Source organism: Hippocampus zosterae, chromosome 17, assembly GCF_025434085.1.
Source record: "Hippocampus zosterae strain Florida chromosome 17, ASM2543408v3, whole genome shotgun sequence".
In the NCBI taxonomy this organism is placed as follows: domain Eukaryota; kingdom Metazoa; phylum Chordata; class Actinopteri; order Syngnathiformes; family Syngnathidae; genus Hippocampus; species Hippocampus zosterae.
The window spans coordinates 7,718,352-7,735,428 of record NC_067467.1 but is presented as its reverse complement, the minus strand read 5'-3'; the positions used below and the strand labels follow the sequence as shown (position 1 = coordinate 7,735,428).

Below are 17,077 nucleotides of genomic sequence, written 5' to 3'. Positions count from 1 at the left end.
GTTAAAGTACATATCATATTTTTGGGAGGAATCTATTTTCCATAGAATAAAGGCGTCTTTTCCAGAATAAAATGAGCACCATCACAAGAAAATGTTGGAATTTTTTCAGCTGGTAAAATAAAATTTTGTTTTCAACTTTGACCTCAATATCATATTATTCCAACTACTTTTTAGAAAAACCCGACTTTAGTCTTGTAAGATTAAAACGCTGGATCCCAACAAAATATGTCAATGCTCTCATTGAGATCATGTTTTTTTTTTCTTTTTCATATTTTTCACTGATCCATCCAACTATAAAAGGCTCCACCTTATCGCTGCTCACCTTGCATACCAGCACCCACAATCTCCTCTCTCACACTTTTATGAACATCTTCATTTTGCACTACTTGGTGGATTTTCTCAAATTCATATCTAAGCCACCACTGTAGTCCTTAATGTACTGATTCAATAAAAAAACAAATTGCGCATGGAAGTTCAATTTAATTTGGCGCAATTGTAGCTGTGGAAAAATCTGACTTAACTGTGGAGAGAAAGTGCATAACGGCTCTATCACAGACACATTTATAAAAAATAGTCAGGTAAATAATTTCACCGATTGCGACATTTCATACTTGGGAAAAAAAACGTATTTTATTGAAGTGGAAAAATAGCCCAGGAGGTTCTTGACGATCGCCACCGAGGACCAAAGCAACAATGTCCTTCAAGCTTAGCCTAACTGAACCATCACGGGAGGAGGATAGAAGACCGTTGTTGCAGCGTGTGGACACATGACACGGAATTGTGGCTCACAGCTTGAAGGGGAGGGTGCCAACATAAGGCTTTTTGTAAAAGAAACGCTGCGAGAAAGAAGGGAAGGCTTTTCAAAGAAAAACATTGTCCCAGCCATCGAGGGCTAGGAGATACATTGCAGCACTGCGGCCCATATCATGCCACCAACAACAGGAAATCACTCATTAGCTTTACAGCGTATCGGCACGCACGGACCCAGAAGCATGTGCAAATGCTGACACGTGTCCATCCAAACCCCCGCCTGCCATCGTTTCACTCACATTCTGATGTGGGGGGGGGGGGTCATTTTAAATCGCTGGCCAGTGGGGGCAACACGTGTGATGGTTGGCTCACTCGCCGTGTCATCTGCTTCCCAATAGACCCGTTAAAAGGTCAGCTCGATACGGCGTTGAGCCTCATCTATCATCAATTTTAAAAAATGTGCGCTCACATGCGGGCAATTAAGTGACTCAATGCCGGAGAACTCGACTTTCAAAACAGACACAGTATGACAGTGCTCCAATTTGTGGTTCTTTCTTTCTTTGTTTGAGCCAAAATTTTCGGTAGGAACGAGCGGCAGATCTGCAGCCTCGAGAGTTAAGTGAAAAGGTAGTAGAGCAAATTGAGGAACAGCAGTGCCTTGAGATCTATCGGTCTATCTGTGTTTATGTTTTGGCGAAAGCTGTCATGAGTTTGAACTAGGTGGCTCATAAGAGATGAAAAAAACATGCATAAAACGCTCAGGGCAACGACATTAAATAAAAAAGAAATTAAAGTGCGCCCTCATTCACCACAAAATCCTGCAACATTAGGGATGGATTAAGTTGAAAATCTGACATAGTGACACAGCAAAAATGAGCGTTAGCTTCTGCTATAAGAACAAAAAAGCTAGCCAACTAGGTTAGTTGACCGCAAAAATTGGTCAACATACAAAAATTTTAGAATAATGACTTGGATAATTAATTCTAGAAAGATTTGTTTGTAACAGCCCTGTAATGGAGAGCTGCAATTATTGATCCTGGCGATAGATTTGACATTAAGCGGCTCGCATAATGGATGGATGGACATTTCGCTTGTTTTGAAGACGCCTGGAAATCATAAATTGTGAATAATAAAAGCATCAACCACTGCAGCTGCTCGGTTTGCACGCTGACTGATGAAACAGCAGTTTGTCTGATGTGGAATCAATCACGGGACTCATAACGCACTGCAGGTGGCGGCTCCCCTGATGGACTCAATCTACGCAGCATGGAAAATAACGAGGTAAGTCACTGACCTGCCTTGCGCCAGTCGAACCAGTTGAGGAAAGCAAACAGGGGAGCGGTTTGTCAACTCCGACTACTTGTCAGGCTGTATGGTGTATATTTAGGAAAAACGTTTCACTCGTCACTGCTAATGCAGGACGTCACCAAATACTCTTAACATGTCTCTTGTTGCTTGTTCTTGTTTGTGAGACTTCCTGCTTGCAGTTTTGTTTTCAGTGAATGAATGGGACTGAAGTCATTTGCAGATGCAGGGTGAGCAGGAAAATTGTAGTTATTTCCTAATGGCCGTCTGTAAACAATTTTGGGGTTTTAAACCCCTCCCACGTGCTTTAAACTAGATCCGCGACTAATTGATTAAGCGGTCAATTATTTAAATTTTAGGCATCTGTAGCAGCGAGTGTGACAGTCGAGGAAGCTAACAGACTTAACTTCGTCAAAAACTCCAGCATGTCTTCAACCTTAGTCTGCAGAGCCCCTCCTCAAACTCCTCGGGCCTGAAGTGGAGCATGCTCAGGACCCCCTTCAGTTTGATTGATTGATTGATAAGAATAACAGAAAATAGGCTCAAATATTGATTATTATTTCGCAAAGTAAAAGCTGATGTTCGCAAATTATTTTGATGAAAAACAAAGATAATCAGTCCGCTTTCAATGGAGGGCTGCGGAACTCGGAGAATGGTTACAGTTGACAGGCTGTGATTCCAAGAAAGAACCCACATTCATCATGGGTGCAAGCTCCTGCTATCGTCTCAAAGTCTAAAGGTAAGCAAAGCTGCATCAAGTTTTGGTAGCAATACAGTTTAGAGTGAGCCAACAGGGGAAACTCCAAACACTTGCCAATGCCAATGGCTCACCAGAATATGGGACACTGTAACAGTCTCACTCTCTTGCATGAAACAGGGGCAGTCTCTTAAAACAGACCAAACGCATGTCACATACTTGTTTGTCAGACAATTGGGAAGTATTTTAAATTGAGAAAAAAATATATACTGTAAGTCTCTCGAAAAAGCAAAAAGTCTCCACTTACAATCACATCGTCACTGCTTTTATTTGAATTCTACCGTGGTGGAGCATCAAAGCTTACATACCGGCCACCGCCCTGCTATACCTCGAGTATGTTTGGATTGTTAAACAGCAATAGATCAAACGCCACATGCAGATCTCAGCATTCTGACAACGTAACCTCATTGCACTCAGCTGGCCCGCTACCCTCTGACCCGCAGCCCCGCCCTCAAGCCCTTCGAGCCGGAGCTTGGCCAGCCAATGACCTGTTTTATCTCATCCAACCCCCCCGTTGCTCCCATCCGCCCCTCGCTCACACGTTCCAACCATCTGGACAGACGCCTCGGCTCAAAGCCGGGCTATTTGAGGTGAAACGGGAGCCATAAAATGAGAATAGTTTGTGGTGAGGGACATGTGGAAAAAAAAGGCACAAATGGACCCAATGCTGACTATCTAGTGATAGAGAAAAAATTATCGGGGGTTTATTCGCTTTGAAAACGAGGCCGCATTACATGTAGCTGCTGGCAGCTCACATTCTGTAAGTGTCAACAAATGTAAACATTGCGTAAACATAAGAACAGCAGTGAGGCATCCACCTAAGTATGCTGGAGTTTGCACAGTGTCTCCTTCGTCTCATCCCCACCTTCCTACACTGCTCACCCCTCCCCTCTCTGCTCACCCATAGGGAGACTAAGGGAGAAAATAAAATAAAATAAAGCTGAAGTAAATATTGTTATACCCCCCAAATAACTTCAAAGAGTTTATTTACGCAACTCTGTAAGCAGCCAATCATATTGTACCCTGCTTAGAAGTCTCCCTCCCAAAAAATATTAGCTCATTACTAAACACAGGTGGATTATTATTAAATGCATGACTTTTTAAAGCCACAGAAAGCCGTCAACCCAGTAATTGTAACATAATTATTAAGTTTTACAAAAAAATTCTGAAAAGGAATACATCCGTTAGCAAATTGCCGGCAAGCTAGCTGGCGAATTGGCAGTCAAAATCCTCTGTTGATTCTCCTTTTATGAGCAGCACTAACAGACAGACAGACTCAAACAGTCATAGAAGATACAAATGAAGGGTTTCTTTTTTTGTTGTTCAGAAAACTTTGGTCAAGAATATACGTGGTTGGAAAGTTGTTAGCGAATTCACTAGCTTGAGAAGCCAATTCGGCAGGTTACATCTTCATTCGGTGCTCATTCTTATGTCCTGTTCGAAAAGGGGAACTAAAATAGTAAGTATGAAGTTGTCGGTATTCCAAATCCAATTTATCTCGATGGGAAATTGTAGAAAAACCAGTGTTTGGAGGTTCCTTTGTATTGGTCCATAGCTAGAAATTGTGTGCACGCAGGACGGCCTTGGGCAGTCGATGGGTGACGTGATGTAACGTGAAGCCCGGGGCGAATGTTAAATGCGGCTCCGGGCTCAAGTGCACGGCGACAGGAATGCCGGCGCGTCGCACGAGCGGGGTCACTTTTGCAAGGGCAACGCGGACTGTAGGGGGGGCTTGGTATAAGCCATCATGGCGGTAGCAAAGGGGGCGGGGGGGCTTGCAAAAGCTTTCAACGCTTTTTGGTCAAATGGACAATCACATAAGTCCTGACCTAATGGAGCATTTTTTGGGGTTGAGATTGAAAAGCCATTGATGTAATTTATTGGCGGCCTTGAATGAACAACCTCCTTCATTCCATAATGATCAAAAGCAGAGGCAGATCAGTGGTGAGCGAAAAAAAAGGGCAGTCTGCGACACAAGGCTTTACCTAAATGCAACTTGATTTGGAAATAAAGGGGACAAATAATGGAGGTTGGCCGGCCTACAGGTCATCTGCCAAAGGCTTTGTTTCTTCTTCTTCACAAAACAACACTGCGCTACCAGCACAGGCATTTGCTATGACTACAGACACCAGGCATGACTGCAATTAGACCTGCATTGTGACTCAAAACCTCATGACAATTAAGGATTTCAACCTAAACCCTGTTTGCAGCTGGCAATGTCATTCACTTCAAAACAAAAAGCAGTTGCCACATGGTAAATTATTCTTCTAAAAAACAGGGGTCAATCTTCTCATTTCCACTTTCAGCAGCCAAACTTGACATCAAATTACACAATGCAATTATATATTGTATATTCTGCTCTTTTTCTGTGTATATTTTACACACACACACACACACACACACACACACAGGCCAAGAATGGAACGGATTAATGGCATAACCATTTATTTCAATTGAGAAAATGTATTTGATAAACAGGTGTTGTGAGTTACGAGGTTGGTCTTGGAATAAACTAAACTTATATCTCAAGGCATCATTATAAGTGGTGTGCGCTCTTTGGTTGTACAGCCAAGATCAGATCTTACCCATTCAGTGACGCTGGTCGGACCTCACATTCGTCGCTCATAAAATCTAGTACCATATTAACATTATACAAATGTAAGTGAGGATGACCAAGCTAAAATAGTGTTCAAAAACAGAAACATAACAGTCGCAAGAGTATAAAATGAAACCCACCAAGAATGCCGTGACAATCAAAGCATTCCATTCCATCTTTCAAGATGAAATGGCTAGTGCGCTCGCTCTTGTCCAACAGTAAAAATTGCAACATTTTTGCACCTCTGTGCGAAAGATTTTCTTTTCAGTATTTCATTAAATACCGGCTCTGAACATTGGCCGTCTGGCTCTGAAAGTCAGGGCAATGAAAATCCATAATCACAATAATTATCCATGGGCTATTTTCAGTCGAGTAATTGTTGTATGCAGACATAATTGAAATGGCTGGACGAAGCAGGAATTGCAAGCTTGTCATTAGAGAGAGAAATTATTGCTTTTGAACAAGAACAAAGACATCGACAATGTGGCGTCCTTAAAAACTAGCCGAATGAGTGTTTTGACCAGGGTAAATTGTTCTTTTGAACAAGAACATTGCTGCACTTGACATTCTTGACAACAAGTCAGTTTTCAATCAGGGGTGTAATCATAATTAAAAAAAATGTTTACGTGAAGCAGACAAAAAGTTATCTGAAAAGGGGTTTTAGAAGCACTATGTGTTTAAAAAAATAAATAAATCCAATCACATATGCCATACAACTATCAAAAACTGAAACGGATTCTAACTTGGGTGCAAAATGAGCCGTGGTCTTGTTTTGAAAACACTTCCCCTGAAGCTCAATCCAAATGGGGACCACCATGCCAGCCCGCCACCTTCCCAGCCTTGTTGTCTTCCCAAACAGAATGTTAAATGTCATCTGACAAGTGAACAAACAGTCCAGAGAGGCCCTCCTTCCCTCCGTGTCAAAAGGGGAGCAAAAGGTGTCCGAACATGTCATACAGGACTGGGAGCATGGAAGGTAAGCTACCATCCTCACCCACCCCTGTGAGGTTAAAATAAGACAGGAGATGAAGCAGAAATAAAAAATGGCATTGGAGTACTTTGGTGGTCCGCTCGCTGACGACGTCTGGAAGTGAGCCACAACAAGTTGTCAAAAAGATCTGGCAACGGCATTTCAGTGACAGTATTTTGCCAACATTTCTAGCAGATTATCAAAATAGTCTCAGTGCTAGAGATAGACTGATGTGTTGTTCTCATTTTACAGCGCGATTGATAAATGCACACTAGTGAGGATCAAGCGGCTCGGAAGATGAATGAATGAATGAATGATTTACAATCACTTTCTCATTTAGGGGGAAAATGTAAGGTGTCTAAACAATTTTAATTTTATTTTATTTTTTGGGGTACAGTCGTGTTAAAGAAACAGCGGAACTAAGCCTCTGTCTAGCGGATGTCAAAGTGAGCGATATGCTTATGGCAGTAAATTATGTCAAACTAACGTGATGCAACCGCAGCTTTAAAGGGCTTGTAAACAGTCTCGTGGAATGAAGCCAAACCAATAAATACTTCATCGCCGCCATTTTTAATTGGCTCGTAAGTCACCCTTTTCAAACGGCAATCATCTGTTGAGTTCATTTCCTGAGAAGACAAAGGATGGGTTTTCCATGTTCCTACAAAGCTACGAGTCAAGCTTCGAATTTATTGCATACATCAGGGATGTCAAACTCATTTTTGTCGCGGGCCACTTTTGAGTTACGTCTTCCCTCGGAAGGCCGTGATGACAGTGAAACCACAAACATGTTTATTCGCATTATCGCATGATGACTTGTAAGGATAACAAGATTATGGCAAAATCTCAATGTCATTATTACAGATGACAATTTGATACCTTGGTACGTTTTTTTTTAGCAAGGATTGTGCAAGTTGACACAAATTATTTTATTTCGTGGGGGAACACATAAAATGATGCCGTGGGCCGGATCTGGCCCCCGGGCCTTGAGTTTGACACCTGTGGTAGACATAATTTTGTTTATGCTGTCCAATTTGGAGAAAATGTAAGACTTGTAAGTGCGCCTTTTTTGGTCGTGTAAATACGGCGATGTGTCCTTAAAGACTCACAAACTTGTTTTCACAACTGCTGGAAACGGATTCCACAAATGCGTCATGTGCAACAAAACAATTTGCTTCTAAGCTACTGAATATCTAAGAGGCCCTGACCACTACGAGTAACAGACATCGCATATATATAATAATAATACATTTTATTTATAAGGGCCTTTCAAGACACCCAAGGACACTTTACAATAACAAAAAAAATACATATACATAATAAGAGATTGTTGTGACGAGCGCCACACACGCCAAGCTTGGGCTCGCCACTGTATAAAGAGGAGCGAGACGTCCAAAAATCAATGTTTTCCGTCGCATGAAAAGAAAAAGAAAAGAAAAAAAGGGATGCGCTCCTAGATTAGTTTACAGTGAGTCAATCGATTGGCATTCACACATAATCCAGTTAGCAATCCTCCTTTAACGATGTTAAACAATTCAAAGCGGAGCCTATTCTTATTTTTTTATTTTTTACTTCAACCCCCTCTCACCAGCTTAAACTCTCATCTGAGGGTGGGGGGTCTCATGTCATCGCCCAACCGCGACGGCTCAATTTTTGTGACCTTTACACCAGCTGAGCGAGCGGCGTCATGTTGTATCAGGTAGTGAGCGCGTGGCGGTCTGCGTGTGCATGTGTGTGCTGGTGGAAATAGGGGTTATGTAATGTTTCAACATTCACGTGACCACATAGTCTGAAAGACAGAGCGTCTGGCATCAAATAGTTCGAATATCGAAGCTGGGCCTTTTGAGTTTGTGAAATGATTGAATCTGGAGTGGACGACATGAAAATAATCACGCGAGCGTGGTCGGTGACATCCTTTCTGTGTCGCATGTCCAATTTTCTTGCCTTGGTTCATATGAGCAATGGATTTTCTCTTTAATGGCTGTACAGAAAATACGTTTTCAAAAGAATATAAAGAAAATTGATTTTTTTGAACGTTTGTGTACAAATACTGTAGTTGGCTTTCCATCATGCCTGGCCACCCATTAAATATGAAATCAAACAACCACGCACTGTAAAACTTTGATCTGGGTGTTTCTTAAAATCTATTTGTGTTACGTAATAACTATCCCGACCAAGTTTCTCCACCTGCGACTTAACAGCGAGACTGGATGAAGTTCCTCCATATTTTATCACCGGGCATCTACACGCACGGAAGAACAATCATGTCAAAGCCAAATTTAGCTGGTGTTAACCGTATTAACCACTGTTTGCTTCTGATCAGTGGCCCGTACTTGAATGTTGACAAATTGGTCGAGATGGGGGAGGAGGGTATTTCTGTTTGGCGAAGTCTGCTGTGGACACCACACACACACACACACGCAAATGAGTTCCATTAAGCATCAGCATTTGGTGGCTAAAACAGTTTGTGCTCGCTTCGGGGGGTGCTTTTGAGCAAGAGTCACTCCATTTGCAGTCCCGACGCAACCGGTAAACGTCTCCTGTTCTTTCAGGAGTCTGAATCTCCGGAAATCTCCAATAACACCACAAAAAAATAAAATGGTACTGAAACAGTCACCAAGTTGGCAACACTGAGTAGCTGCTCGCTTCGTTGCAATGCCCTAAATTCCGCTCCCGGTCGTCATGGTCGTTCTCTACTTCTCCTGGATACGGTTGCAGGCAAGATGGAGTCTACTCCGCTCTCACATAATATGCATCGTGAACGGCAAAAACCAGAGATGTCAAATGTGGTTATTGATTGACGTCCATTCTCATCCAGTTGCCGAACTTTGTGACTTCGTTTTTATTCCACATCCGATCTCGCTCCTTTTCCCACCGGGCGTTTCAGCCATTTTGGAGAGGCGCTGCCCGTTGATCATGCAAGCTCATCACAGGCCAAAGGTCAGGTAGCTGTAATTTCTCACATGCATTATCTCAGGGTAGACGGAGACCCCCCCCCACCCCCGTCCCTTCTAGACTGTTACTCTACTTGCTGCGGTTTCCCTGCCAAGCACTGTGCTTTCAGTAAAAGGTCAGCTCCACCTTTACCCGACAGAGATCTTTGGCCCGCAAAACCGGCAGGCTGTATCCATCTCGACCACTTAAGAGCGCTTCAATTTGCTTGGACTAAAACTCAAGTGGTTTATTTTTCTAAGTTGACCCCGGACCACACCGTACCTGTTGTATGGCTCGTAGAAAAGCATTGCTTTTGGATTCAAAACACACTCTTTGGTGACTCAGCACTTTTCAAGATGGTACTGTCTAAAAACAGGGGTGAGAGCGGGGGTCTGGGGGGGTCCGCCTGAGGGCCAGAAGAGACTCTGCCAGGGGACATGACTGGTATGCATTGATGATGACATGATGCCCAGCTGCTGCCGCAACAGGAAGAACGGAGTTTGGACAAACACGAATCTGGCAAGAGCTTTGACAAAATTTGAAAGTGAAATTGGGAAGTGGATTCAAAAGTATGTGGCATGCTTTTGTCAAAACACCCCAAGGATAGAAGAATTACATTCATCCTCTTAGCGCCAATATTCCCCACGGTCGCCACCTCAGGGACTCTCCATCTGCTTCACCCGATATGAGAGGACTACCAAAATCTCCGCGTACATCTCATCGCCGGATTTCATTTGAGGTTTCACGGCATATTTTCCAAGCTGTTGGGAACGGTAAGAAATCAGGAGCTTGTTCCCAACACCACTGGCAGTGTTCATCCATCCAGGTGTTTTTTTTTTCCAGCAGTCTTCGTCTACACCAAGCAGGCATTCGAGAACTCTCTCCAGAACGTGGTTATTTATTTCCGTCCTTTCGAAGTGATGTTTGATTTTCTTGCACTGCTAATAAATCAATTCTGGAGTAAATGTAAATCACACTTCGTACTCCAGACAGTATTGTGCTCGAGTCCGGTGTCATGTGGATGACTGAGTAGAAGCCGACATGCAGTTCTACTTCCTGCTTTACTTGCAATTCCAGTTGGCTTGATTGGGGGCTGGCTCACTGAGCTAATTATCGACTGGTATTCCAGCCACCAGAGTCTTAAAGCGGATATATTTTTGCGGCGCAAACGTGTGCTTACGGGTATAAGGGAGACATCGGCATGCTCAAATGAACTAGCGAGGTACCTACTGTAACCATCTACCCGGCATTATTTTGTCATTGTTTTGTGCATTTTGTTTTAGCAACAATGCAAAACAAACCGCAGTGTAGGTTGAAATTCTCCATTCTATAGGAATTATATTTTAGGGAGCGGGACGGAAGAGCGTGAGGTCATGCAAAATTCAGAACATGAGCCAGTGTGACGCGGCACAAGGCATGCACACGAAATATGTTCTCCGGCCACCATTGCCCCTCCCCAGCGTTTTATTTACGACGGCATGTGATGGATTCAAATGGCCCGCATGCCTGCGAGGGGCAGTGGCGGGCATCAGAACGGAGTTCACAGTGCAAGCCGTTGACAACCAAATGTGCATTCTCCGAGTGTGAAGTTTGACATAACAGCTTTTTTGTAACATGAGAAAAATATGGTAGCGAAAAACTTGTTATTTGGGAATTGCAGATCAACTCAAGGAAGATCAATAGCTGATAACCCCGAGACGGACTGTGTTGGAGAACCGCTATCCTGCATGTTTTAGATCAGATTCAAATGATCAGCTCACCAGAAGGCTCTGCATACGCCCGATAATGATCTTGATCATTTGAATCAGATGTGTTGAAGGAGAAAACCATCGAAAACATGCCGATGGTGTGACAAAGTTCAGGTTTGATGGCTTACGTATCAGAAGGTGTCAGGTAGAAGACCCGCTATGAACTACAGATGCACAGGTTGATGTCCTAAGACAGCCAGCTCGCGAAACCGCATTCCTCAAACAATTATTAAATGATGAAGAGAAATTTTGACTCTACATTGTGGATTTCAAGATTTTGGGGTTAGTTATTATGGAACCAGCAGATTGGGTTGAATTTTGGATTTTGGAGGGCTGGTGAAGCCGGTTGCCATTTTGGACAGTTTGGTTGTGTGCTGAAGTCGAAGTAGATTGAATGAAACATTCATTCATTTATTCATTCATTCATCTTCCGAGCCGCTTGATCCTAACTAGGGTCGCGGGGGGTGCTGGAGCCTATCCCAGCTGTCTTCGGGCAGTAGGCGGGGGACAATTGCCAGCCAATCGCAGGACACACAGAAACAAACAACCATTCACACTTACACTCAGACCTAGGGACAATTTAGAGTGTTCAATCAACCTGCCACGCATGTTTTTGGAATGTGGGAGGAAACCGGAGCACCCGGAGAAAACCCACGCAGGCCCGGGGAGAACATGCAAACTCCACACAGGGAGGCCGGAGCTGGAATCGAACCCGGTACCTCTGCACTGTGAAGCCGACGTGCTAACCACTGGACTACCGGGCCGCCCTGAAACATTCAAATGAAATTTGGATACTGCTGCGGTTGTAATTCTTGGTGTATTTTAACAAAAAAAAAAAAAAAAAAAAAAAGAAAACCAAAACATGCCATATATTACCAAAACGCACATGAACTATTTAAAATCATGACAAACAAGGTTGTCTTCATTAAAATGCGCTAAACTGTGTATGGAATGGATACGAATGGTTCTGTTCTAGTCCACTACGCAACTAGCTTTGGGGAAATTATCATCAGAACTTTCACAATCCTTTTTTTGTAAAACAGATGTTTCTTTCAATAATTTTATACAGATATTACCTTCTTTGCCGGATGTAAGCTGAATCGAGTGAACAAACAGCTTTAGTCAGGAGCAAAAACAAGGGGACTAATGTGTTTTGGTTGCTCTAGCCTGCAGGACCACATCGGCAAGTTTTCGAACCCGTGGCGCATTACGTCTGCTGACATGACTGTGTGGCTTGTTTCCACACAAGCAGCAGCGATATTGGCGGGTGAGCCATCCACTGGTTTGCAATAAGCCCGTAATAGGCTTTACCGTCGCAGTGACAACGGCTTCAGCAAGCGCACATCCTGCTCAACTTGCTGCTGGCGTTTCCACTACACAGTGCGCTCCGACTCACAGTATGTGTAGCCTGCAGTTTCTTTTACGCAAAGATCCGTAACAGAAAAGAAGATGCTGCGTGGTGATGACTGTCTATTTTTGGTTTCGTGGTTAAAAAAATATATACAGTATATGTTGTGTTTCTCGGGTGTTACCTTTACCTTATTTTTTTTGTTAGTCAGATTCAGGTTGATTTAAAGGAATCGGAAATTGTCAAATTTAAATAAGTACCTCACAGTGCAGAGGTGCAGGTTTTGATTTCGGCTGTGGCCTTCCTTTGTGGAGTTTGAATGTTCTCCCCGTGCCTATGTGGGTTTGCTCCGGGTACTCCGGTTTCCTCACGCATTCCCAAAACTTGATCAGCAGGCTGATTGAACACTCTAAATTGTCCGTAAGTGTGATTGTGAGTGAGAATAGTTCTTTGTCTATGTGTGCCCTGCGATTGGCTGGCAAACAGTTCAAAGTGTACCCCACCTATTGCCCAAAGACGACTGGGATAGGCACCCCCCGCGACCATTGTGAAGATGAGCGGATCAGAAAATGGATGGATATCAAAATATAGGTTGCAAAAGACCCCCCCAAAATGTAGGAATAATAGATAGGATATTGTTTATTGCAATACAGGTTAAATTATTGCTCGCAAAAAACACTTGGAAAAAGGTTCTTGAAAAATTAATTGCATAGAAATTGCAATCGCAATATTGTGGATGTGGACAGGGGATCACAGTTAGATTATTTTTCTAAATCATTCAGCCCTACTCTATACACTATCTTACAAAACAGAATGGAAACGCAGAAAAACATGGCTACTTTTACAGCAGACTTAATGGAAATTCATCATCCAGTCTGGAAAAAAAATGGTTTGGAGAAAGTTGACCTCCGTCATGAAAGCCTCACAAGTGAATCACAGTGTGCTGATGCCACAGGCAAACTTTTTATTAGATTTCAGCAAAGAACGTGGTACTTAGCCATAATTTAATTTTAAAGGAAGAGGTCGAGCACATTATTAGCCATACAAAATGAAAAGGAGATGGATGGATAAAAAGGTAAAAATAAAGAAATAAATAGATAGCAAGGCTTAGCTTGACGAAGGGTTCGATTCCGGCTCCGGCCTTCCCGTGTGGAGTTGCCATGTTCTCACTGTGCCTGCGTGTGTTTTCTGCGGGTTCTCCCACATTTCAGAAACATGCATGGAAGGCTAATGGAACCTCGAAATTGTCCCTGGGTGTAATTGTGATGGTTTTTCGTCTCTGCGTGCCCTGCAATTGGCTGGCAACCAGTTCAGGGTGTACCCTGCCTACTACCCGAAGACAACTGGGATTGGCTCCAGCATGCCCGCCACCCTCGTGAGGATAAGCGGATTCAAAAATGGATGGAGGGAACTGACAGCTGTATGTCAACATACCACTGTCAAGCCATTTTGCTTTCGACTGGCACTTGCCATAAACTAAAGGTCACATCACTTGCGTCTTGCAAATGTCACATGACCAAAACCAGAAAACAGGTTAGCCGTGATTGGTTGTTAGCTGAGCCTTGACGCACTGTGATGCCAATTTCAGTCGACTGCAAGTGGCAGTACAAGGCAAAATGGCCGCCACCTGAGTTGGATAAAAACTGATCGATTTTTCTGTCCAATTCATATTTCAGAAACGCAATAATGTTTAGACCAGTGGGGGACGCTTGGAACATATTGTAATGAACATTTTTGACTTGAATGCCTCTTTAATTCTTCAGCCCTATTGATGAGCACAAGTGCTACAAAAAAAAATTTGACTGCTGGATGTGTTTTCCATCATGGAGGCAGCACTTCATCACCATGTCCAGTCACCATGTCCAGTAAACTAAACAGAATGTTGCGACTCAACAGCTGTGTTTGGGCTCACCGATAGATTACACATGAGTACAGTAAATACAACAACAACAAAAAACTATGACTTCAGACCACATCCATTCTGAGCCCGATTTAGGCCGTGGCTTCTGTCCAGCGGCTCGTTACAAAACTTCTTAAAAGTGGGTGAAAAAGGAAGCGCAAAGTCGCCATCAAAGCTTTGCCGCTTCTTTCACACAGCTCAGTAAAACCTTGTGTCATGTGTCGACAGTGGACAGGAGCGACTAAACCAAAATTAGTCATCTCATGAACCGGCCAAAGAAAATCAACCGGTTAAGTACGGATGCGCCTCGTGCCGGCGGCGGCCATGAGACAGCAAAAGGGGAGGCCTGCTCGGGATGTCAACAATCAGCAACGCTATTCAACAGATGGATCAGGCTGCTCCAGACTGAAAGCTGGTGGTCACATGACTGGTGGATTAGCGCAACTGAAAGAGGGTGGAGGTTTAAGGGGTCGGGTGGTTGTCACCACACGCTTCCTGATCCTTTCCCTCACAAGTTTTACCGTTTTTCTTTCACTCTTGACAAGCCCGCACGTCGGTTTTAGATTGTTACATGTCGGCACGTCTGTTTTGGATTGTTACATGTTGGCATCGGAAAGATTCAGCTGACTTCCTGTTTCTGTGCCGGTCATTGACGAGAAGTGCTTGACAGGGTCTGTCATCTTTGACTCATAGCTCGGTCACACCAACCAAAGAAAGAAAGAAAAAAAAAAAGCTTTGATCGGCTCACTTCCAGCTCATCACAACGTCAATGCTGTGAAAAGGTGCTCTCCGATGAAGTGGCATAGCCGCTTGATAATAGAGCATAAACACAACCCACCAAGAAATTGACAATTGAAAATAATCAACGTCCTTTCAGCAAATATTTGAAAATATACCTTAAACATTTTCATCTAAACCGGGGTTTGGATGAAAAGTACGGCTGACATGCCACATGTGTTGGGCTTTGGGCATTTACATTGTCAAGAGTCCTCTATTAATTGTTGCATTAATGTAGCTGTATGTGTGTGTGGGGGGGGGGGGTTCTAATAAAATTGCCTAATTACAATATTGTGGGGTCATTTTTGTATTATCTCTGTCTTAAGATATCTGCACATTCTATTGGTTACAAAATTGTTACTTTTTCAACCTCCGTGGATCGTGACGCAACATAAAAAAATATGTAAATACGGCGAGCAAGAGACAACCATGGTTATCATTTTGTTTGTTGTTATTTAACCTAGGGGTTTTTTAAGTTGTAATCTTATCCTGGGAGCATATACAGCAATGATGCAACAGATATTTGCAAACCTATGGCCTGATTGATCTAAAAGAATTGTATAATGTCTCCGCTCCAAGAATGATTTGTGGTGAAGTCAGACAGTCCTCCCTCAAGCGTCCAAAATACTGCTGCTCGCCTACTAACTGGAGCTCACAGGATGGAGCACATAACTCCAATTCTGGTCTCTCTCAATCGCTCCCGGTATACTATACCTTACCTGTCTGAGCTTCCCCACCTCTGCGTACCTGCCCGGTGCCTTGGGTCAGCTGACTAGACGACTGGAGGGATCAAGGACTAAGCGAAGGCTCAGAGGGGATCAAGCTTTTTCCGCTACTGTTCCCCCTCTTTGGAATGACCTTTCATGAAACATTAGGCAAGTCCCCTCTCTTAAATACTCTGATAAAAACGTGTTTTTAATGTTTGGCTTTCGACTCAGCAAGACAATCGAGATTGTTTTATGTTTTTTTTTTAATATACTGTTTTTATGTTATATGTATTTGTTTTCATATGTCTGATTTTTACTTTATGCATAGCCCTTTGTAGTGGCCGTTTTTAAAGGGCCTTATAATTAAAGTTGAGTTGAGGATGTGTCTTGTGCCATTCCAAAACAATGACAAATTGTCGACTCTGCAGATAAAATTGCATTTTTTTTCAGTTGTCAGTGTGTAATTTCACTTTTCTTTATCTCGTCAGTTCATGACATTACAAAAATGAGAACACATTCTTGTGTTGGAATTAAAGTAGTACATTATTTTGTGCGCAGAGAAGTTTTGATAAGAAACTGAAAAAAAACATTTTTATTTTTGTCGATTCCGTACTTTTTACTTGCGATTTGCGTTAAATCCGTTCTACTTTCACCAGAGTATCTTTTACACAAGTACAGTATGTATATTGTTACTTAAGCACCGCGTGAGTACGTTTACCTATTTGCAATTTATAGATAACAAAAATGCAATATATTTATTTACTTTTTCAATGACGGTACTCCCTTGCCCAACACAGTTACTGTTGCACCAAACATTAGCAAAACAACAAGTGACAGCGAAGACCAGTAAGCGTGGAGGTGGTGGGAGGGGAGGGGGCAACAACAGTGATGCCCTCAGCCGCCCGTTGAGCCTCGACCGGCGGACACATCTGCACACATCTTCGCCTCACCGAAATAAGTTTGTTTCCAAACGTTGCATTTTATTTGCGTGCCGTAATAGTTGAGGGTCAAGTGACACACAGGACGTTTTCCAACTCCCTCCCCTCTACTCACCCCCCGAGAAAAGACTCAACAACACTCGTAAATGTCACGCTTACCTCCGTGGGGCGACGATTGCCGCGCGGCTCTCCTGTGCTCTGGTACGGCCACAAGCTGCGGTGACACGGAGAGCTTTCTCTCACTCTCTCGACCGCTCAATGGGTCGCAGGGTCGGTGGGTGGAATTTGTTACAGTTTACTGACCCCTCCACCCCTCTCTCTCTTTATCTCTCTCTCTTGCTCTCGCACTC

At 43.2% G+C, this 17,077-nt stretch overlaps 1 protein-coding gene across 2 annotated transcripts in view; it reads right to left on the bottom strand.

Moving 5' to 3' along the window:
- stat5a (signal transducer and activator of transcription 5a) overlaps positions 1-17,077 on the bottom strand; it is a 139,587-nt gene extending 122,510 nt beyond the window's left edge. Inside the window, exon 1 of one of the 2 annotated variants that reach the window (XM_052048884.1) lies at positions 16,887-17,077. The gene's annotated coding sequence lies outside the window, so the exon portion shown is untranslated. The remainder of the gene's footprint in view (positions 1-16,886) is intronic. The other variant, XM_052048883.1, reaches the window with a different exon arrangement.